Here is a 23662-nt window from a genome sequence, read left to right as displayed (position 1 = left end):
GTAAAGCAGCTTGTTTTACCAGTACTTAATCTTATAGTATAGGTTAAGTGATAGAACCACACAGGGTAGTTATACAAATTATGTATTTATGATAAACACTCAGCATCACATTGCAATAGCTCCTTCCTGGAGATATAAACATAATGCACACAAATACTGTTGACCTAGAACACATAAGTAGCACAAATACGAAGTGGTCCCCAGGAGGAGACCAAACCATATACTAAAATAGTAGAATGCGAACCCCGACCCGAGTCTAGAATGGACCCAGAGATGTAGAAGAGTCGGGGATCCAAGGAACCACCCATGGTTAGTATCTAGGAAACCCACGGAGGTCGTGTGCAGAGTGGGAACACGACTGCATGCTCAATGTAAGTCAATATGTAAGTCACTGTTGCGGTTTTAAAGAAAAAGCACCCTTCACAGTGAACCCTGAAGAAACCCAGTGGTAGATAGATGTTTCGAGAGTCACCCCACCCGTGGATACCTCAGGAACCAGGATACCTACACCAGGGAAGCCGGGTGCATAGGTGCGAAGTGACGTTGGAAACCGCGGTAAACCACAATGGAGGACTTCAGAAAAGATGATGCTCATGAAGTAGGTGAAAGTGTCCGGTGGAACCCGAAGGTGGATTCAAGATGAGAGGTACATGCAAGCAGAGGGGCAGAGTCTATGCCACTCAGGAGTGACCAGGAGACACGGAAGACAAATGCCTGCTGATGTCAGAGATACAGGAGAGTTAACGGTGCCCAAAAAGTTGCAGCTGTGCAGACCAGGCGACGCTGTAGAAGACCAGGAGCCGTTCACGAGCTGTCCCATGTCTGATTTCGAGAGCCATGGGGTCAGTGTGTCCGGCAGGGGCACTAACGTAGAAAAGAGTGCAATGTCGGGACCAGCAAGGTTCATGAGCAGGTATGTCAGAGCAGGTCCCGAGCAAGCAGGGGAACCCACTGGAGCTAAAGAAGACCCTCCAGAGGACCCATAGGCCAGAGGCACAAGAGGAGCTCGAGCAGCTCACCAAAGGGTGAAGGTCCACAGTGCAAAGGCTGAGGTGCAGGCAAATATCTTGGGTGTAGGAGATACTTGAAACTGGAGCTTCTTGGAGCCTGAAGATCTCTTGAGGAGAGAGTCAACAAGCCTTGGCAACGACAAGTCGACGCAGTGCACAGGAGTTCTCTTCCAGCCGTTACGACGAGGGATACTGGCCTCAAACTCGGTGAGAAGATCGTGCAGGCCTCGGAAGTTGCAGAACCATCACCTGTGTTGCTGAGCCTTTACAAGTCAGTGGCAGCCCAGGATCAGCAGACCGGTCAGCTTTGTTGCAGTGCCTGCAGATGCAGGGGAGTGACTCCTTCACTCCAAGGGAGATTACTTTGGGTATCTTTGATGTCCACAGGCCCTGTGAAGAACCTGTATAGAGCACAGGCACAGACATTGCAGCAGACTTGCAGGACGACGAGAACAGGAGCAGCAGGAGTCTTCCCAGTTGCAGTCTTGGCTCCCACAGCGAAGTCTAAAGTGCCCAGACTGTTGAAGCTGAAGTAGTTTCGGATCTGAATCTTGTCCCACAACGAATCTAGGGACCCACCCACAGGTAAGCCCTTAAGAAGTAAGGAAGGGGTTGGAATGATTCAAAGGAGGGGCTGTGCAGTGGGGAGGACACTCCCATGTCCTTTATCCAGTTTCGTGCCAGAGCAGGAGCCAATGGCTCCCTTAACTGGTTTCAACTGAAGTATGTAAGAAGGGCACCAAATGTGCCCTTCAAAGCAGTCTAGTGGTGCTGGCAATCGCCCACCCTGTCCAAATACACCAAGTCCTATCTGAGAGGTGGTCACACCTCCCTGTGACAGGAAACTTATTGTCTTGCCTTCCCCTGCTGGAGCTTGGCTCAGCAGCAGGAGGGCAGAATCGTGTTTCTGTTGGCAGCAGCCATAGTTTGCTGTCCAGGTCTAGAAAACCGGTACCAGGAGCACTGAGGGTCTCCTTTACAGTACATGGAATCATACCCCCACACAATTTATGATGTGGGGGTATGATTCCAACATGTTTGATACCAAACACAACAGAGTTTGTTACAGCAATTTAGAGATAGCTGTCACGTAATGACGCATGGCCACTCTGTATCTTAATGTCTGATGCACTTACAACCCGGGAGAATGGACTCCGAAGGTTGTAGGGGTGTTCTGCTCATCCAGGTGCACCTTCACACTTCTAACCAAGCACCCTGCCTTCATGATTGGAAGGACCTGCCTTAGGGGTGACTTATAGGTTTTAAGTGCAGTCACCGCAGATATAAGGAAACTTCTCTCGGTCCTAAGCGGTGCTAGCGCCAGCTTACACAGGCTGCAGTGGCAGGCCTGTAGTCACAATTTGAGTGGTCTCTCATGGATAGCATAATACATGCTTCAGCCCAAGGGAGACCCCTGGTGTACCTATGCCCTGGGTACCTTAGTACCATATACTAGGGACTTATAAGGATACACCAGTAGCCAATCTGGAGTGTACCTAAGTACTCACCATGTCCAATTTAGGGACGACGCAGAGGCTGGGGTCCTGATTAGCAGAATCCCAGTCTGACTAGTCAGCAAAATATGACACCAGCAAAAAGTGGGGGTGACCATAAAAGCAGATCCTACTTTCCTACAGTAGTGCTCTGTCAGAAGTGTAGGGCAAACATTTTTTGATGTGGAGTGCAGGGTGGGTGTGCTAATCTCTCAATGATGCTATGTAAGCACTAGAGACAGGCTACAAGGGTGCACAAATAAGGAAAGCAAGCCTTCTGGAGAATGGGAGGTTGGGATTAACACAAGCACATCCCTGCATAAGAGAAGCTACACTCCGATGGGGTGGAAGTTGGGGATACAAGCCTATCCTCTCCAAATAGGGTAGGCTAAACTTTTGAGGGGCATGCTGGCAGACCCTCCCACAAAGCTGATAGGTCTCGCAATGGTGGTCAGGGGAGATTCCGTAGGTATTCCTTCTTTCTTCTACAAGATAGTAAAGGATCCGAGACTCCCAGAATGGTACACACTGTTGGACCACCCCATCCTGTAAGAGTGAAGCCTATCTGTGGGAGGAGAGGGTTAGGAGGCGTGCTGTTTCTTGTCACCTTATCCTACGGAGGCCAGGCTCCTGGGGGTGGAGGCACTAGACTGTCTTTGCACAGGGAATACTAAGCTTCAAAGAGGAGGATCCCATGGTTGAGCGAACCCATTCTGACTAAACCTGAGAAGTCTGGAGAGACAATTGTACATTGCTTGGGAAGCCTGTGCTCTCTAGACAGAAGAGGGACTGAGGTCCTCGTGACCAGTTTTCAGTACACCGTGGCCGGCAGCCACCTGGCAGTTGGTATGGGAAAGGGTCTCAAATTGCTCTCCTGCATGGGTTGTAGTTATCTCAGCATGCTGTATAGGAGATTGACTGTTGAATTTATTTTCTGTCGCTTTTCTTTTTCTTCACTGTCTGCTTTCACGGGGCTGCCCAGGTCCACAGCATTACAAGGCCACATAGTTTTTTCCACAAGTTTGCTGTCTCGAAGTGCTGCAAAAATGGAGTTACTATTAGCCAACTTAATAAACTTTGACAACCAAGTCAATTATGCCTTTTTTTCTGATCCGTGCTCCCAGGCTTAAAGCCTTGGGATCAGGTGTTGTATCACCTCCTAAACAGTTTGCAGTATAAAGCGGGCAAATGATCCCCTCCTCTTGCATCCTCTTTTCCCCGAATGTGGCACAACTTCTGTACACTCTGTGACTACAACAAGGGGATTGCCCTTGGTGAGTGTCATATTACGTCTCCTGTAAAACTTTGGTTATAAAGGAAACTGGTTGCATTTGCTGAAATTGTTCTGTGTGGAGAGGTTTGCAGTACTGCTGTTCATGTTGTACTAATTGTTTTGGAGGGCTTGTTCTGCCTGTGCTTTTCTCTCTGCTTTTCTGAGTACTCTTGCCCCTGCCGCTGCCTGGCCTGCACCTGATATGTATAAGAGTAAGGCTTGATCCGTTGTCTCCTTTGCTATATCGTGTGTGTAGCTTGTATAGTGTCTGATGTACCTATTCTATAAGTGAGGAATCATGCACTAATACAATGAATGTGTAGTGTCCCGCCTTTATCGCATCGTTGCTCCTTGACTTCTGATATCAACGTGCCTTGAAGTACCCTATACAGGGTTAACTATTCTCCTTTCCTTTGCAGCCATCGAGTTGGGTGCTGACCTCCCCTCGGATCATGTCATTGACTGCTGGCTTGGGGAACCCATCAAAGCTGCCATTTTGCCAACCAGCATCTTCCTGACCAATAAGAAGGGCTTCCCTGTGCTGGCAAAGAGCCAATAGCGCCTCCTTTTTTAGCTTCTCAAGGTAATCTGTGGTATCTACTTTGGTCCGGTAGCTTAAAGTTGTGATCTTAAACATTTGTCACTCTTGGGGCTGCTCCTTGGTGCTGCTTTGGGTCAGATTCTGTCATGACGGGGGTTGGGTTTAGATTCCTCACTTTTCTTAATGAGTTCCAGTGACTGAGGAGGGAGAGGTTGGACTTGGATTGTGGATGCTTCCAAAACCCTTATTTGTGTTTCTCTTGCAGCAGCTAGAGGTTCAGTTTATCATTACCGGTACCAACCACCACTCCGAAATGGATTTGTGTTGCTACCTGCAGTACCTGGAATGCCTAGTCAGAACAGGCCGCCACCCAATGCCTATGAGCTGTTTGCCAAGGGATAAGAGGATTACTTGCAATCCCCCCTCCAGGTGAGACACTAGCGCTCCTGAGAGGGAAGGAATGTGAAACTGTGGTAGGCTCTTGTGTGGGAATTTTATATTCAAATAGAATACAGCTCTGTGCCAGCAAGATGGATTTTTGGAAGTTGAGGACTAATGGCACCACTCGGACTGACTCCTTTTAGCGGTCTGTGGATTCAATGGTTATCAGATTTTTTTGGGGAGGCAGAGGGTTGCGAAGTACTTTTAATCACCTCCAGGTGAGATCAGGCTACTGGGACAATAGTGGAATGGTATACTAAGCTGCTTGAGAACCTACAAAAAGCCACGTCTGCAAAACGGAGAAAAAAGATGTCTGGGGAAAAGTAGTTAGTGACTACTTACTTCGGGTCTCTTTCAAGGCGATCCAGCTTAATCCTTCATGCCCTAGCCAGCTTGTTTACCTTTTGTTTTCTACTTTGCAGCCTCTGATGGATAACCTGGAGTCTCAGACGTATGAGGTGTTTGAGAAGGACCCTGTAAAATACTCACAGTACCAACAGGTGAGCGATCGTCGCGGGTGAATAGAAAACATTTCGTTACAGGGCTCATCTCCACGTTACAGGGCACATCTCCACCTTCTCTGGAGAGCAAAAACCCCTGAATCCACTGAACAGTTCTTAGTAAATCTCTTGGGTTGTGCCCTACTTTCATTTTCCCTCTCAACCCTGTGTGTTAGCACTGCCTAAAGAAATGTTTGAGACTTTAATGTAATAAACGTATCGTTAATAGAAATACAAATCCGGAACTGACCTGCTGAAATTTTAGTCTGAACAAATGCCAGTCTTTGAGCCTTTGCCGGGCATTAAGGGGTTTTCCAGTATGCTTTTAAAATCCCCAATGTTAAACAGTTGGATTTGAAAAAGAAAATACCATACAGAGCATAGTCTACCACTTTAGGTACCCTATTGCCAGAAATGGTTTATCGGTAGCTGGTGAAACATTTATCATGGACTTTTTCTGCTTGGATGGTGGATTGTGTGTGTTTGTGTGTCCATATTGTGCTAATGCCCAATGGGAGTAAAGGACGGCATTCTGTCCATTTCCTGGACTTGCACATCTCCATAGGCTGCCTCTTGATGCTGTTTCTAAGCACACCTTTACCAAGGTACATGATTCTCTTTCCTCCGCACTCACGACTAACCTCTGTACTTCATTCTAACTACCATACACGTTCTTAAATAAGCGGTTTATTTGTGGACGTTATACATACATTTTCAATGCAATCCCCAAGCCAGACTTGGTCACAGCTTGTTTACAATTGACTTTCTTTCAAGGGTCACTTTTCATTCTCTTTTGTCAAGAGGACATTGTGGCTGACATGCTAACTGTTTCTCCAGGCTGTTTACAAATGTCTGCTGGACCGTGTATCTGATGAGCAGAAGGATACAAACACACAGTAAGTACAATTCCTCTCTGCAGGCGCTAGCCAAAAAAGAGGGGTGTGGGACGAATAAATCCAGACACCAAATAGTAAAGAGTCGTAATCTGCCTTTGTGGCACACTTTTACCCTCACCCTTTCCCTCCTGCGGTTTGTGGTGGAGAGAGGACTTAATCTAAAAGGATAGAGTGCAGTGATAATTGGCAGATAGTAATTCCCACGTTTCTGTAATGAACTTTCTGATTCAGCTGGAACACCAGATGTGTCTTCCCTGTACTTAGTGTTTCAATTTAGTTGCCTGGTGCAAGAAAGTTATACCTGCTGCCACTTGATGCTGTCTTTCCACGATCATGGCTTTGAGGGTGATATGAGGGCATAAGATTTTGCCACCAGACTGATACAAATCCATTCCAGCTTGTGTCATGGCTTATTTAACGTGCTTTGTCTCATATTTGGGTGGGATGGGGCTTCAAGCTGTCCTGCCGGTGGTACCTGGCAGAAATAGAGGACTACTGGAATTATGAATTTGAATTTCTATTACCAGAAAACACAGATTACACTGCTTTTACAGGGTTTGTTGACTTTCATTACATGTTTGGAAGTATAACTTATTGTGGGACTTCAAACTGTCCCTCTACATTGGTTCCTTAACCTTTTGAACATTCAGTCCTCTGTTGCTAAATTTTGGTGATGTAACGTATTGTTAGAGTTCTAGCTGAAAAGGGGCTTGACCCCAACCCCTACCCCCCCCTTCTTAGAATGTCTGTCTATTTTCTGTGATGGGACCGGGAACACAGGCATTTAAGACATTCTTCATTATTGGCTTGTCACATGCTTTTCTGAGTGTTACAGGATTGCTGTTCTTTCTTATTTAAGGTAATCTGTGACAGCGCAATTAGGGTAAACACACCCTCTGTCGTCTTCCAGCTTTATGTTCCTTGGATTTGATCTGTAAACTAGCCTCCTCAACTTGACTTTAGAGGGAATTGTAGACTGGATCTACTGCGAAGTATAAACGACTAACTAGTGATTCTTGGACTGATGTCCTTTAATCATCATATCGACCCTACCCATCTTTCCTCCAAGTGAAGCAATCCAAATCCTCCTCTTGGTACAGACTAAACATGAATTGGCAAATCCTGTAGATCTCACTATGAGACCTACTGACTTTGGCAACGATTTATAGCCATGCTGAAGAGCAGTCGAGCCTTTGTAGGCACACACCCACACTGTTGCGCACACCCACAAAACAAGGCGAGCATTTTTTTCTGTTTTATTTATCAATCCGACATGAATTAGTAAATTAAGTTGTGTGCAATGTGCTTATTTTAAAGAGCACTAATGCGCTATAGATTTTATTTTATTTTTAAACGGGGGAATGGGATAGGGAGTGGACAGGGGCGAGGAAAGGTGGGGAGAAATATGCAAGTGGGCGAGAGAAAGACCGGTGAGCGGCAATGGGGAAGCACAGGGACAATGGTTGGCGGGTTGGGGATGGAGCAGCAAATGATAACGAAGGGTGTGCAAGCGGGGATGGGGAAGCACATGGACCGGGAAGGGGGCTGGAAGCAAGAAAGACAATGAAATGTGGCCGGGAAGCAAGAACTGAAACTGAAGGAGTTTGGGTCAAAGGAGAAACACTGACAAAAAAGAGGAACACCCAGTACATGATGGAAACCGCTTGAAATCATATGTACATGTAGTGTTTAACCAAAAAGAAACAAGTAGCTCCAGAAAAGGGAGGAGTGAAAGAACAGAAGTAATGGGTCCGTGCTCCAGGTGAGGGACACATACCAGAAGAGCAAGGAATGCCCAAGGAAGCTGACAAGCAAGCAAATGAGTGGCAATACAGCCTAACAGTGATGCAATCATTCAGTAGGCTCGAAGCCTACTGTAAACAAATTGTCTCACGACAGACAGTGCATGTGCTGTCTTAGGCGAGACCTAAAACAGAAGTTTGGGATCGGAGCCAACATTTAACGATTAGTATATTACTGTTCCCCTGATCGCAACCGTGCTCAAACTTCCTTTGAGTCTGGAGGAAAGGTCGACTAAGGACTACCTGGACAAGCATCACCTCACCAAGTAACTTTTAGTAAATTTTAATCATTCATGTTCATCCTTGGGGGATCTATTAGGAAGCGTGATGAACTTTGCTGCCAGTTCACTTGCTTGGTGTTCAGTCTACTTCCTGTGCATTAGTTTACACCAGTGATCTCCGAGTAGCTCGGGAACTACTGGTAGCACGTCAGCACCTTTAAAGTAGCTCTCAAAGGTGAAGCCAATCACAGTAGGTGGAAGCATATTAACTACTTGTTTTAAGACTCTTTCAGTGACAGCCAGCCAAACCAATGGCAGGGCCTCAAGATAACAACGAAACACACACATTGTGTTGGCATATTGTGAGAAGTTGGCCTGGCATATGCTGGTCACTAGTTATAGTGGCCACCTTGCACCAGTCCAATTCGACTCTTATGGTAGATAGGTTTAAGACAACCTTTTAAAGAAAGCTATCCTAGTGGTAGCTGTGGAGAGCAGCCTTCAGGCTAAGTCTCAGAGGAATGTAAAGCAGCTTGTTTTACCTTATAATCTCTTGAATTACCAAATGAAAGGACACCACACAGGTATATATATCAAATATATGTATTTATTTCTAGACACACTCTACTAATCTCTTTATGAGATTAGAAGTCAGGAACATATGCAAATATCAACGTTTCACAATGAGTTAAGCACAAATATGGCTGGGGCCCTAGGGGCGTACCAGACCATATACTAAAAAAGAGGTTTAGGAAAGTCGACTTGCAAGGGGACAAGGCCTAGGGCCTGTAGAATCTCTGGGGCCTCACTAATCCACCCAAGGCAGGTAAATAAAGGACCCACGGGAGAAGCGCGTAGTGTGAGAACACAGCCGCGGGTTCCCTATCGATTTCAATGAAGCAAGTCGCGGTTGGATTTTTAAAAGTTTAAGGGTACTTCTAGAGAGTCTACAAGCAAGCCACTTACAAGTTAAGTAGTTCGAGGGCCAACACCCACAGGAGCACCGGAGTGCACGAGTTACCTCACCCAGGGAAGCCGGGTGCATAGGTGTCTTTTGGTGTCGGGTCGCATTGTCGTTTTCTATGGAAGCCGAAGAAGTTTTGCTGCTTGCGAAGACTGGAGAAGTGTCCGGTGGAATCCAAGGCTGGATTCAAGATGAAGAAGACCTGAAAACAGAAGGGACAGTGTTCACAGTCACTTGCCAGTGACCCAGGGCCAGGAAGATGGATGCCCACGGAAGTCTGGTGATTTCAGGTGATCAAGGGTGTTTTGACACTTCAGCCACGAGGTCCAGGAGGCGTCGACGACAGCCAGGAGGTAGATTCGGAACGTCCCACAAAGTCTGCAGCTTACTGAGATGTCAGCAACCGGATTGGGGCCAACAAGCCTTGGCAACAGCAAGTCTCGTGGAAATCAAAGAAAGTCAGCGGTGCAGACCATCAAGGTCTGAGGGACTCACCCAGTGAGGGTAAGTCAGGGCAGGCCTGGAGCAACCAGGGGAGCCCTTTGGTTTGATGAGAAAGTCTTCAGGGGACCCACAACCCAACCGGCAAGGGGCGCAGAGACGCCTCGTGAGGATTCGCTTCACAGGAGCCCACGGTCACTCGGGACGAGGTAGGCCTCTGATTTTCAAGGGAAATCCTGCTGGAGGCTTGGACCATACGTGGTCCAATGCACAAGTTCGTAGAACGTCGTGAAGGGGTTGCACTCGACAATAGTGCACGGTAACCGGGTATTGCTGTTCCTCGTCACTCGTGGGGTCCACTCGCCTCAGGTCTGCTGGGGACTCACAATGGCCGTCGAGGTCAGGAAATCTACTTCTGGGGCTGCAGGGACTTCGGACTCCGGCGGGAGCGGGAAAGTTTGCAACCGTTGATTCAAGTTTTCGGTGCCTGCCAAGCAGGGGAGTCACTCCTTGACTCCAAGGGAGATTCTTCCGTCTTCCAAAGGTAGTGGAACGTCGAAGGGCCAGGATTCTTCTTGTAGAGCGTTGTCCAGGGATATCTGATTTGCAATGGCAAGGTTTCCCTATCTTATACTAAAGAAAAGGGAAGGACTAGCTCTATGACCACTCCTCTGGGAGGGTCATGGGGGTGGGTGGCGTTGGTTTTACTTGATCTAAGTGCAGCTTTTGATACGGTACTGCACTCCATGCTGCTGTCTCGCCTCTCGGAAAGGGGAGTGACGGGATCTGCACTGGAATGGATTAAATCCTTTTTAGCTAACAGAAGTTTCCAGGTGCATTGCCCACCTTACAAATCCTCCCTCAGAAAGCTTAAACATGGAGTCCCTCAGGGCTCCAGTTTAAGCCCTACTCTGTTTAATCTTTACATGGAGCCTCTAGCTCGTATTGTGGAAGCTTTCGGAGTGGATATCGTCACGTATGCGGACGATACCCAATTAATAATCAAACTCACCGATAGCCAGTCAGATGGGGCCACAAATTTTTCCAACTGTATGCTCGCCGTAGCTGGGTGGATGGACAACAACTGTCTACGCCTTAATGGCGACAAAACTGAAATTCTTGTTGTTGGCAAATCCCCCTCTGCGTGGTCGCAAGCCTGGTGGCCAACACAACTGGGAGACACTCCCCAGCCGGTTCAGTCTGTTAGAAACCTGGGGATCATGATGGACACGGAGTTTTCTTTTAAGCAACACATCAGTAAAGTCACGAGCAAATGCTTTGGCATACTTAAAACTCTTCGGAAAATCCTTGAGCTACTCCCCATAAGTGCCAGAAAGACACTCATTCATGCCTTAGTCACACCTCACCTGAACTATGGCAATGCTCTCCTTTTGGGGCTCAGCAAAAAAGGTATTCATCAACTCCAGCGTGTGCAAAATGCCGCCGCACGTATGGTGCTCAACCTCCCTCGTAGAGCATCAGGAAAAAAGGCCCTTTATGAACTTCACTGGCTCCCCATTGAGGAGCGCATCAGGTTCAAGGCTCTCTGCTTAGCCCACCGCATAGCTCAGGGTAAAGGCCCTGGCTATTTGCGTAATCTTCTTACCATGCATCGCCCTGTCCGCCACCTCAGGTCTGCGGGAGCGATGAGGTTCCAGCTCCCCCGGGTTCGTAAGACTAGGATCGGAGGTGCTTCTTTTAGGTTCTTGGCCTGCAAACACTGGAATAGACTCCCTCTTGCTCTCCGTATGGAGCCTTCGGAAGCAAGATTTCGTTTAAAATTGAAAACCCACCTATTCCCGGGTACAAACTAATTTCTCTGTTTCGAGGATTGGGGTATTGATCCCGGTCTCTGATTTTAGGGGAGCAGCAGCAGCATTTGTTAGCGCGGGGACACACTATGTTAGTGTAACCAGGCGCTTTAAAAATGGTTTTATTATTATTTTATTATTACACCCACTTCCCTTTGTCCAGTTTCGCTCCAGAGCAGTGGCAGGTAGCCCCTGAACCGGTTTGAGCTGGCATATGCACAGAGGAGCCTACTGCTCCCCCAGTGCAGGACTTCAAAGCACTCTAGGAGTGCACCCACCCAGCCCCAATACACGAAATCCTGTCTGGAAGGTGGTGACACCTCCCTGTGACAGGATGCCTATTGTTGGGCCTCCTCCACTGCGAGTTTCAGTCAGCAGCAGGAGGGCAGCCCAGTGTGTGTGCTGGTGGTATCCATTTTGTGATGCCAGGGCTCTTTCAGATTTCTACCGTGTCTCCACAGTGGGTACAAGTCGGCCCCTCCAGAAGGGTGGGATCATACTCCCACACCAGTTACTGGTGTGGGGGTATGTTTCCAAGTTGTTTGACACCAAACACAACAAGTTAGCATTTACCGCTAGGTTATAATGCACTTAAGAGTATATGGTTTAACCGCATCTACAAACAGCCAGAGAGAATAGACTCTGCCAGCTGCAGAGGCGTCCTGCTCAAGCAGAGGCACCCCCTCACATTGTAAACCAAGCACCCTGCCCTCAGGATTGATAGGGCCTGCCTTAGGGTTGACTGATAGGTTTATATGTGTGTGTATGGTGAGATATAGGTGCCTATACCTCAGTGAGGAGTGCTAACACTACCTCACCCAGGCTGCAGTAGCAGGCCTGTGGTGTCAGATTTAGTCTGCTTCCCAGGGGTGGCATAATACATGCTTCAGCCCCTGGTAGGCCTGTGAAGTACCTATGTCATTGGTACCTAAGGTACCATATACTAGGGGCTCATAAGGTACCACAGTATCCAATCACTAGTGCATCTAATATGCACTCCAAGTTGTTTAGAGAAAACATAGAGACTGGGGCCCTGATTAGCAGGGACCCAGCCAGACTATAGCCAGAAACCAGTGTTAACATCAGAAAAAAAGTGGGGGCAACATAAGTGCAAATCCTACTCTCCTACACAAATGGGGTCAACCACATGGCCATCAGTATTCACTCTATATCTAAGTCACAATGAGATTGGCCACGTTATATGCTCTGCTCGATCAGTCGCACCACACGCATGTGAACAATGCACCAGCAGTATCCAGTGCTGACCCACCAAAGTGGATGACTGCAGAAGCCAGAGTGAAAATGTTAGTTGGCAGCATGATCAGCCCAGGAGCTGAGGAGAGCAGGGTATGGATCCAAGGTAGAGACAATGAAGAGCCTCATCTGCATTAATTTATGTGTATGTCTGTCTGACATTATGTCCCTCCTTAATAAACAGTATTGTTTTCTGGAAGCTACGGCTAGTATCAAGGACTGCCAAATGTGTTTGCTGGTCCCAATCATAAGGGTTGTATCTCTGGTGCCATTATGTCAGTTCATGGAACAAAAGTGTCAGTTGCATAATGATGGTCATCCTTGACCATTTTAGGAATTTGTGGTCTAGTTGTGATATACTGGCTGCCAGTATTGACATATTAGGAGCATGACTGGCCTACTTTTAGCCATCCCTGACAAAATGGTGACTCCTTTTCACATAAAAATGGCCATGACTGATATATGGTAGGCATTGCGGATATTACGGCGTCCAGCCTTAACATAGTGGTGGCCCTGGTAATAATAGTGGGCAATATTAGCATAACACGGGCATGCATAGTGTTATAAAGAGCATCCTGAGCCTATGATAACTGGGTATTCAAAGCAGAACCTCTTGATATGAGGCATTTTTACACAGTAGTGCTTGATTAAAATGACAAGCTAATATTTGGGGACTGTCTATTTTCTAAAAAATTATTATTAAATGCAAACATTTTCTTTTCAGAAAAGGTTTTCTCTTTTCGAAAATTGAGTTAGATTGCTCAAAGTGAAAAGTGGTATTTGATAGAAAAATATGTGTAACTTCAAAAACAAATATGCTGACTGACAAAATATTGCAATTCTAAAACACATTCAAAGTTGATAGCCTAATGATAATTCAATTTGAGTTGGGGAGACTTCCTGCTGTGGTTATGTCCTATGTTTGTTTCATGTTGTTCCCTCTGTATGATATATTTTTTTTGTTTGCCACTTGTTTGGTTTGTAATACACACTGTTTTCTGTACCAGCACATTGTATTGAGCGCCTGTGTCTTAACTGTTTTTAGTATATATTAATTGTAATAAATTTGTTTATTTTTTGACAAATATTTTGTATATGGGTCTCTATTCTCTGTTCTTTGTACTTTATCTATTGATTATTGTTAGGATTGGTTGTTTATAAATATGTACTTGTATGTAAGTATTGCACTTGTTTAGTAAGTTATTTCTTGAACCACTGTTTGGATTAGATATTGATCGCCCCTGGTTCAGGTGATTAGGGCCGCCCCTGTGGTTGGTAACGTATGTCCTATGTGCGACAGGGCATGTGATGATTTAAATGTTATTTCGTTACTCAGATTGATGCATTTAATATTGATAAGCCTTTTCCTGGCATTTCTGTTGTTAACCTTGCCTAGAATGCTTAGATGGTCACTAGTGATAATCCTTGTTAGGGTCATTGTAGTGTTATGTTAACACGTGATCACTATTTTACAGTGATAAAATATGCAAGTAGCTCAGCAGGGATTTCCTTAAGCAGAAGTAGCTCTCCCTACAGAAAAGGTTGGAGACTCCTGGTTTACACCTTTTTAGGTCTCACCTGGCGTTAGCAGCGCGCAAGCGCTGCACTCACCATGGCGAGGGCCTTTTGGAATCAATACGGATTCCAAGCATGCACGCAGTGGGACTGGATGCTTTACTGGTGGCGTGACACTCTGGGGACTTTTTCTTTTGGCCCATCCATCACCACCATGTCCACCACGGCCACCACATCCACCTCCTCCACCACCAATACCACCACCTCGACCACATCCACCACCACCACATCCACAACGTCCACCACCACCACCTCCACCACAACGGCCACCACCACCACCTCCACCACCACCATGTCCACCACCACATCCACCACCACCACATCCACCACCACCACATCCACCACCACCACGTCCACCACCACCATGTCCACCACCACATCCACCACCACCACGTCCACCAGCACCATGTCCACCAGCACCACGTCAACCAGCACCACGTCCACCAGCACCACGTCTACCACCACCACCACGTCTACCACCACCACCACGTCCTCCATGTCCATCACCACGTCCTCCACGTCCTCCACCATCACGTCCACCACCACCACGTCCTCCACCACCACGTCCATCACCACCACGTCCACCACTACCACGTCCAGCACCACCACCACCACCACCACGTCCACCACCACCATGTCCACCACCACCATGTCCACCACCACCACCATGTCCACCACCACCACCAAGTCCACCACCAAGTCCACCACCACCAAGTCCACCACTTCCACCACCATGTCCACCACCACTACATCCACCACCACCATGTCCACCACCACGTCCATGTCCACCACTACCACATCCACCACGTCCACCACCATGTCTATGTCCACCACGACCACCACCATGTCCACCACAATGTCCATGTCCACCACCACCATGTCCACCACCATGTCCACCACATCCACCACCATGTGCACCACATTCACCACCATGTCCATGTCCACCACGACCACCACCATGTCCATGTCCACCACGACCACCACCATGTCCACCACGACCACCACCATGTCCACCACCACCATGTCCACCACCATGTCCACCACCACCATGTCCACCACCATGTCAACCACATCCACCACCATGTCCATGTCCACCACGACCACCACCATGTGCACCACGTCCACCACCATGTTCACCACGTCCATGTCCACCACGACCACCACTATGTGCACCATGTCCACCACCATATCCACCACGTCCATGTCCACCACCACCACGTCCATGTCCACCATGTCCACCACCACCATGTCCACCACCACCTGTGACAGGTAAAGTGTCACTGGAGGCCAGAGGTAATAGGAGTGTCAACCCTGGCTATACATGGGACATTTAAGGATGCATTGGGTGCGAGAAGATGGGAATAGGGGCTAGAAGTATTACACCAGACCCAATATACATTTTGAAGAGGCGCAATGTCACAGGTGCTCTTGTAAAAGCACTCACAGCATCTCTTCCTCACAGTGGCATACCTGTACGAGCCACTCACTCAAAACAGGCATTGGCATAGCCAATAGGTCTTGCCTTTGGGACCTTATAAGTGTTTAGCCATGCAACACTTGATGTTGTTGCACCAAGGATATTGTGCTGGATAACTAAACACTTATAAGGTCCCAAAGGCGAGACCTATTGGCTATGCCAATGCTTGTTTGTCTCAGCAGGTTACCCAGTTTTGTCCTGGCGTATTTGGTGTTCTAGAATGACTTCCATCCTACTGTTTTCAGGGTGCTCATGGTTCTAGGAGCAGGCCGAGGGCCTCTGGTGCACGCTTCACTCCCGGCAGCCAGTCAGGCCAACCGTAAGATCAAGGTGTTTGCCGTGGAGAAGAATCCAAATGCTGTTGTGACGTGAGTAAACACCTGGCATGCGCTGCATCCTCCATTCTTTCTAAACCGTCTCGTACACTAGCACATCATTCGTCTTTCACTGTATGTGCTTACCTCTCCCCTTTAATGTTGCCCTTTTTTCAGCCTGGAGAACTGGCGCTTCGAGGAGTGGGGCAGCCAGGTCACAGTGGTGTCGGGTGATATGCGTGATTGGGCAGCCCCTGAGAAGGCCGACATCATCGTCAGCGAGCTGCTTGGCTCCTTTGGAGACAACGAGCTGTCCCCTGAGTGCTTGGATGGAGCTCAAAGTTTCATTAAGGTTGTGTGATCACCTACAAGTGGGTCAGATTCCTTATTGTGTTTGGCCCAAGATTGTGATGGACTGACATAGGGTAATGGTTTTTGCTTCTGTTTTCTTTTGTTCTCCTTTTATGGAGTGCTGTTTGTTACCCATAAACGTACTGGTGTGCACATCCTGGATGCTATATAAAACAATAGTCTATTATTCATTAGTTCATTTAATACGAATGATGAATAACTAGAGTTACACTTGGGTAACTGTTTTTTACTAGGACTCTGAATTAACAGCTGAATTATTTTTCACCCTAGTGGGGTGATGTCCTCCCAGAGTCTCGTCAGTCTGAACATGGCCTTATGAATATGCAAAATTGATCTCTTAACCATATACTGGAAGAGATGTGTATGCAGTAGATAAGCCAACTGCAATCTCTTCCTCCTTTGCTTGTGGGACCACTATAAATTGGCAATTTCAGAGCGAGAAATATTAAAAGTATTTCCTGTTCATTTATCAAAAAGGTCTGTTCAAAATTGTTATGGCATGTATTCCTCTGTTTACAATTTCTTAAAATCCAAAGTAGAAAAAGTAAATATACATTTCCTTGTGAGTTTTACACAACCACTGGTAAATCGGAACCATTAACAAACCACTAAATGTACCCACATACCAAAGCCCTTATTTATACTTCTAAACTAGAGAGTTTGATCGAAACTTATGGCTGTTTTTCAACACTTCTAAAATAAAACTATGAAAGTCACTTTTAGTTTCCATCCCAAACGTAGTCAGTTGCTCCAGATCTAGTTCTGTTGCCTTCTCCTTAAATAGGTTTTACATTTCTGAAACTTGAAGACTTGTTACCTGTAGACTTGAAGAATGTCCATCAAATTTCCAGCAGTAGTATAGTAGAACATTTTGATTTTGATCACACCTGTGCATTCTTTCAGCCAGGTGAGTGTGTGTGATCCTAATTAACACCTCCAGTCTTACCCTAACCTAACCATCTCATTGTGTTAGCATCATGAGGACATTTCAAAATTCTTTTTTAGGGTCATCTAGTTCTCCAAGGCACCAGGTTGTGGTTTAGCCCATGTCCTTTCATCAAATGTAGCACTTGCAGGGTTGGTGCTACCCTAATCTTAGCTGTCTAGCATGCTAAATCTGCCTGCTGTATATGAATAGGATTATTTGCCATTGTTGGATTCCAGTCATACGCAATGTACACATACATCAAAGATAATATGCTCTGGATAAATAGGGGTATTTTGCTCCTTACATTTGGAAGTGCAATTATTTTTCCTGGAGTGAAATTTCTCTTCCAGGTGTTAGTATTTTAAGTGGGTTAAAAGTTGGAAACCTATTTTCATTGTAAACCATGGGTTCGAGGCATATGAGCTGTAGATCACACACTGTGCATAGATCGCCATCTGGTGTTGGACCCGAATGTTTGCACTTTGTTGGTGTCCTGGAGAGTCTTTGGAAGTCACGGGATAGGTGGCTCCTCCTTTGGACAATAGTGCGCATGGGCATCGACTCCATCGTCAGATTGTTTTTTTCCACCATCGGGCTCGGATGTGTTCATCGTGCCCCAGTTCGGTGTCGTTACCAATCATCTTTTCGACGTGAAATCCTCACCCATACTTCGGTATTGTTTCGATCACGTTCCCTTCGCCATACATCTCTCCAGATCTTCGATTCCGGTCGTCGACGCAGGCCTTCAGGCCTACCTGCGCCATTGGGCCTTCGGCTCATGGAAAGGACTCCCTTTAAAAAGTGTCCTAAATGTGGATCCAAGTTTCCAAACGCAGATCTTCATGAGGTGTGTAACCTCTGCCTTTCACCCGAGCACGAGGCAAAAGACTGTCCAGCTTGTGTCTCTTTCCGCTCCAAGAAGACGATCGGGGACCGTCTAGCTCGAAGAACAATGGCTCGATCATCGACATCTATTCCCGACGACATCTTCCAGGAAGGCGTCAATGTACCGGAGCAAGAGCAGATCCAACACAGCGCCATCAGCTCCTCCGAAGCCGACGACTCTGACGTCTAAGACATCACTCTGGGGCAGCGGGTAGTAAGTACTGATGTCGACCCCCTCCCCACCCCCCTTCCCAAAAAGGCTTTGGTCACACCTTCGCGTCTAGGTGCACACCGGGACAAAACTTCTCACGCCCCGCCTTCTGGCTCGGCAAAGAAGCCAATACAAAAGCCTTCAGGCCACTCTGGATCGAGCCAGCGGGCGTTGGTGCCGAAACTCCATCCCCGACACTGAAAAAGAAACCAATGCCTTCCTCTGCGCCAACGCCTACCTCCGCATCGACGCCTTAGGTGCCGAAATCCACTGGCAAGGACGCCCCGGCTCCGAAAAAATCTTCGGAACCAAGCAAACACCCAGCTCCAAAAACCTCGAGTTCTCAGCCTTTGAAGCACAGGCCTACAGATCCGGAAAGACCACTGGAACCGAAAAAACAGTCTGTATCAAAACTACTATCGGAATCAAAGAAAATTCCTGATTCCAGGCTTAAAGAGCACAAAACGACTACAAACCCCTGACACACTCAGTCGGACCCCAAAAAGTCGGCACCGAAAGAACACACGTCAGTGGAGGAGCTTTTTTGACCAGATCCGACCCAAAAAACCCTTCAAAAAGACCCTAAAACAGGTTCAGTTCAAGTTTATTTGTCTGATTAATTAAAATCTTACAAAAAATTATTAAAATATCATCAAATATAAAAGATTTAAAACGTTATAATCACAATTGTTATCATGCCTTTAATACAATACACAATATATAAAAAAATACAATAAATTATTATCCCCCTAATTTTTTATCCACAGTGCTCAAGAATTTTACAAATGCAGAAATCATGAATATATCTTTAGAGTTTAAACTTGCCATCACTGCTTGTCTGCATGACCTTAGTCCGCGTTCATTAAATAGTCTCTTTAAAATGGCTTTCCTTTCCTTTTCTAATCCAGGGCAAACACATAGTAGATGTATAATATTCTCGTTACTACATTTACATAATCTACAATCCGTATTAACTGCTGTTTTTTTCCATATGGGTACATGACATAAACCCGGCATTAACCCAAAGCGTGCTCTGATAAAGATTTTCTTGTTTTTCAATGACCATGGTATTTCTAAATATTCTTGGACATGTTTTTTGATATATCCATTTATGATTGGCCATGCATGTTTTCTTTTCGCAAATATATCCTTATCTTTTATCAGAGAAAAATGATTGGTAAGTTTGTTAATTGTTTTTTTAAAACTTTCTTGGGTAATCGTATTCTCCCAGATCGATATTACACCAAATTCTTCTTTTGCTTTATTTAGGTAGGACCAGGCCTACAGCTTCTTATTATGTTTGACTTCTTGCCATTATAGCTGGGACATTTGATTTTCTTGGTCATTTTTTACTCGATTCCAAACTTTAAGAGCTTGTCCTTTTCTTGCTAGAAGCTGGTTATTTATCCCAAATTCGAGCCGCACCTGAGCTTGCGAAGCATTTTTTGGCAGGGAAAATAAGATTTTGTACGTTTTTGAAATTGCATTATTAATAATCTCTGCGTCTTCCCCATTTAATACCTCAGAACCATATGTTAGTGTAGGTAATAGCTTTGCTGAGATGATCTTTAGTAAAGGATGAAAAGACAAGTCAGATATTGAATTCTGAATTATACTAAAAGCTGCAGTCATAGTATTAGCTTTTCTTGTAATTTCTCTTTTTTGCGAGAGAAACTTTCCACTATCGTTGAATATAACTCCAAGATACCGGTAGGAATCAACTTGTTCTAATTTCGTTCCCTCCAGGTTCCAATTATATTTATTTTTAAGCCTTATATTTTTCGTAACTACCATTACTTTGGTCTTTGTTTCATTTATCACCATATCATTTTGTTTTGCATACACTGATAGACAATCAATTAGCCTTTGCAACCCAACTTTGGTGTGATTTATAAGTACAACATCGTCCGCGTAAAGGAGATTAGATATTTGTTTATCTGCTAATCTAGGGGGATGAGCATTTACCTTATTCAATGTAGTTGAAAGATCCGCTAAAAAAAGATTAAATAGCAGAAGTGCAAGGACACACCCTTGTTTTAGACCTCCCGTAGTAAGTATCTTGTTGGTTAATGTTTGCCCGTCACCAAATCTTACTCTAATCCAGGTGTCAGTGTACAGTAATTGTATCAATCTCAATAATAAGTTTGGAATTCCTCGCTCTTCAAGTTTTTTCCACAGATGGTGCCTGTTCACACAATCAAAGGCCGATTTGAAGTCAACGAAACAAAAATACAAAGGTTGTTTAGCTAAGAGTGCCTTATCCATTAATACAGATAAAATCAATATATTTGTTGAGGTTCCTAAACCTTTGATAAATCCAGTTTGGTTCGGTGGCAGTATCCTTTTATCCTTTACCCAGTCAGTCAAACTGGATAATAAAAGCCCTGCGAACAATTTTGCATCAGTGTTTGAAGGGTAATCAGGCGATAATTCTCCGGTTGTTGCCAATTTACTTGTTTAAAAATTGGAGATGTCAATGAACCTCTCCATGATTTTGTGACCATCCCTGTTCGTATGACATCATTAAATACCTTTGCCAAATATATAGCCCAGTAATCTGGTTCTTCTTTGTAAAGAGAAAACAGAATGCCATTGGGTCCCGGTGCTCCATTTTTTTGGTTCTTTATTAGTTTTGCGACTTGGGTTTCTGTAATAGGGATTTCTGCGTCATATTCTACATCGATCGTATCTGTCATTAAGTGTTTGTTTTCTTTAGTAATTGATTTGTGTTCCTCAATATTCACTTCCAATGTGAGAAGTTGGCCTGGTATATGCTGTTCACTAGTTCTAGTGACCACCTTGTACCATGCCAAGCAACCCTTATGGTGTGGTTGTAAGTCAACCTTTTCGGACTAGCTGCCCTAGTGGTAGCGTAGGCTAAGCAGTCTTTGAGGCTAAACTCGTGAAGCGTGTTAAGCAAGCTGTTTTACCAATAGTAACCCCCTTTTATACCAATGAAAGGACACCACACAGATATATATTCAAAATATATATGTATTTATTTCTCAAAGTAACCCCTAGTCTCTTTATGAGCACAGGAGCACAAATCGTCAAACAAGATTATCACAGAATACACAGAAGTTGCACTTTATATGGATAGGCCCTGGTGGCCACTCGAACCATATACTAAAATAGTGGTATAAGTACCACGAACAGAAAAGGGAAAAGGCCTAGGGCCTCTAGAATCGCTGGGCCTACAAGGAGCTAACGTCAGTTAGTGACCAGGAGGTCCACGGGTGGCGTGTGCAGAGCAAATAGTCACACGCGTGCTCCCATAGGTTTCAATGGGTGCGTAAAAAGTACAAAGTTACTGCAAAAGGAATCTTCCGGATGACCTAGGAACTTAAGATTTGGAACACAGGCACTAGAGATGTATTACTACACATGGGCACCGGAGTACCAGCTTTACCTCACCCACAGGAAGCGGGTGCATAGGCCTCAAAGTGCGTCGGGTTTCTTCTATCTGTTCCGTTGAGCCTGGGACAAAGATGCTGCAGGCGGTCGGTCGGGAAGGGATGCAGTGGATCCAAGAGTGGATCGGAGATGTTGAAGACCTGTAAGCAGAGGGGACAGTGTTCACAGTCACTAGCCAGTGACCAGCGTGGCACCAGGTGGGTACCAGGCGATGTCGGGTGCAAACAGGTGATGAGGGGTAGCTTGTCTCCGCAGCCACGTGGTCCCTGAAGGTCGACGACGTCCAGGAGTCGGCTCACGAGCTGTCCCACGCAGGCTCTCGCTGTCGGCGGTGTCGGCGACTTGATCGAAGCAAACAAGCCTTGGCAAAAGCAATTGCAGGAGGATTCGGAAATCAGCTGTTGGTTCTGACCAGCAAGGTCAGAGGGATTGCTCCTTTGGAGGGGAGCAAGGGCCAGTCTGGAGCAACCAGACCAGCGGTGTTTGTCGTAGATTTCGTCGCCAAGATGGCCACTAGCCAGCGGGCCAGCAACCGGTTAGGCGCGTCGAGTGGCAAAATGCAGAAGGGCCCCACGCAGATCGTGGAGATGCTGGAGGGCTCACCTTTGGTGCAGATGCTGCTCGAGGGTTGGGCTTCTCAGGACCCAAAGCACAACTTGGAGGGAGCCTCGGTTGTTGCACTGGTCAGCTTGTCGTAGTCGTTCCAAGATGGCTGGCTCCACGTGTCTCGGTGCCTCCACGGGTCTCCTCTTTGCAGGGACTGTGGATCGGGCGGTGAGAGGTCTGGAGGTCCAGGTCTTGTCAGTCTCTGGGCTCGGGCTCCGGCGGGAGGCGGCGGCAAAGCAGACGGTGATTCGCTGGATGGTGCTTGCGTTAGCAAGGTGGTCACTCCCTGACCACAGGGGAGATTTTCTTCAGTCTTCTGTGCAGCAGAATGTCGAAGTTCCCGTCTTCTTCTTAGTTTCAAGTTGATTCCAGGATGTCTGAAGTCTTAGGACACAGCTCCTACCTTTATTCGGATTCTAGGGGCCGGACTACCTGCTAGGTCCCTCCCTATGGGTGGTACCAGGAAGGGGGGTGGTTACACCCCCAATCCTTTGTCCAGCTCGCCCCAGGCCCGGGACTGGTGTGCCCCAGGACCGGTTTGAACTGGCATATGCCCCGAGGCTCCTTGTGAGCCACAGGCATGTCTGGTTTCTTTCAAGCCCTACCTGTCCAATACACAAAATCCTGTCTGGGGTGGTGCACGCACCTCCCCTGGCAGGAAACCCTTTGTCCACACCTCCCAAGCTGGAAGGACTCCCAGCAGCAGGAGGGCAGACTTGTGTCTGTGGTGGCAGCATCCATTTTGTGGAGCTGAGGCTATGTCTGATTTTACCCGGGTTTCAGGTACTGTACATGTCGTGTCCCTCTAGAAGGGTGGAATGCTAACCCCGTCGCCAGAATTGGCGAGGGGTTAGTATTCCAATTCGTATGACACCTTACTCGACATGTTTTGATAAAGCCAAACCAAAGATAGCATTTAACCGCGAGGTTCATAATGCACTTAAGAGTATATGGTATGACGATATCTGGAAACAGTAGAAGGAAGTTGTTCCGACCACTGCAGACAGGCTCAGCTCATGCCAGAGCACCATCTCACATGGAACCAAGCACTCTGCCTTCAGGATTGTTAAGGCCTGCCATAGGAGTGACTCATAGGTTACCAGGTGTCCCATTTAAGGTTAGGTATAGGTATACTACACCTAAGTAAGAGGTGATTACACCAACTTACCCCAGCTGAGTGATCAGCCAGTTGTGTCAGATTGTTAGGCCAAGCCTGGGGTGGCATAATACATG

The 23662-nt window shown here is 46.5% G+C and overlaps 1 pseudogene; it reads left to right on the top strand.

Annotated features, from left to right (window-relative positions):
• The window catches only part of LOC146871254 (protein arginine N-methyltransferase 5-like), a 239506-nt pseudogene that overhangs the window by 10142 nt on the left and 205702 nt on the right, over positions 1-23662 (top strand).

Source organism: Triturus cristatus, chromosome 1_1 (genome assembly GCF_964204655.1).
Source record: "Triturus cristatus chromosome 1_1, aTriCri1.1, whole genome shotgun sequence".
Classification (NCBI taxonomy): domain Eukaryota; kingdom Metazoa; phylum Chordata; class Amphibia; order Caudata; family Salamandridae; genus Triturus; species Triturus cristatus.
This window is presented reverse-complemented; position numbering and strand designations above follow the sequence as displayed.